We start from the raw sequence: 1,395 nt of genomic DNA, 5'->3' as shown, positions 1-1,395 counted from the left end.
GTGTCCCATGTGCCAGGCCCTGAGTTGAGCAAGTCACAGATGATCTGGCCCTGAATCCTCACCACATTCCTCCCATGAGATGGTTAAGCTCATTTGATAGCTGTGAAAGCTGAGGTTAGCAAGGACTCCCAGAGGTGCGCAGACAGGGCATGGGGCCCAGATTCCCACCCAAGACTGTCTGCCTTGAGTCTGAACTCAAGCCCCTGACTACTCCCTGCACAGCCGAGGAGGAAACGAGGCTGTGCTGAGTGCCCAGCACAAGTGTGTGGCTTGCAGTTGGTGCTTATTAAATACTGGGCACCCATAGGCACATCCAGGTTTCGTGTCACAGCCACTCTCTTGTCCCTGACCCTTGTCTTCTGGGGCTTGGGCACCTGGCTCTGCTGGGTTAAGAACTTCCATGGCTCAGGCAGTGATCTGGGAATTAGCAGGACCCTCTTTAGGCCACTGCATCACAATGGCCCTGCCTGTCCCTGGGGCCCAGGCTGTCCTCACACTGTAGGGACAGATGGCCAGAAGCCGCCTCTGACCTCATCCTACCCTAGCCACTCTCTGGCGATCAGGGCCCCCAGCTACCCCTTCCTGCAGGGTCATCCTCCCACCCCGCCCTCCCCTCCCGGCCACCCTCAGGCAAGGCTGGCTTTCCCAGGACAGAACGGGGTCAGGCCTGCTGAGTGATAGATGGATTTAATTACCAGCTTTTCCTACCACCAGCCCACTTGCCCTCCACTCTCCCAGGCCCACATAGGGGCCAGAGTCAGCCTCATCCGTCAGGGGAGAGTGGGTCAGATGGGTGGAGACCATACTCCCAGCCAGCTCAGGGTATCCGGGAGCCCAGAGCAGCTCAAAGCTGAAAACTAGGGATACAGACACCCCACCCTTCTCCTTGATGGGGATATGACCTTGAGCAAATAACTTGTCTTCTCTGAGCCTCAGTTACTCCATCTATAAAATGGAGTGGATGCTCCCCACCACCTGCCTGCTAGAATTACTATCAGGCCTGAGCCAGCAGCAGACCTGATCTCACTTGGTAAATCCCCGGGCACACATGAGACATTATTCTGGTTAGTGATAATCTTGGCTGCTGTCTGGGTTGGGTCTCCCCAGAAGCAGATCCTGAGACAAGGGTGAGAGAAGTTTCCTTGGAACTTCTTGGGCAGTGATGGCCTGGTGGGAAAGCGGGGAAATGAGACAGAGAGGGAAGAATTCAGTTTAGAGTGTGCTCATCAGCAGGCTACATGGCAGCAAGCTATGGAGGCTCGGCCCTTCTGGAGAGCCCTGGGAGATGGGGTAGGATGGGTCGCAGATTTGTCCAAATCAAGAGGTGAGAAGATGGGCTATTTATCCACCAGCTCCCATCCGCCTTTGGTTAAGGGCTGTTCCCAAAGACACTTT

The sequence above is a fragment of the Vicugna pacos genome, chromosome 13 (assembly GCF_048564905.1).
Source record: "Vicugna pacos chromosome 13, VicPac4, whole genome shotgun sequence".
Taxonomy (NCBI): domain Eukaryota; kingdom Metazoa; phylum Chordata; class Mammalia; order Artiodactyla; family Camelidae; genus Vicugna; species Vicugna pacos.
This window is presented reverse-complemented; position numbering follows the sequence as displayed.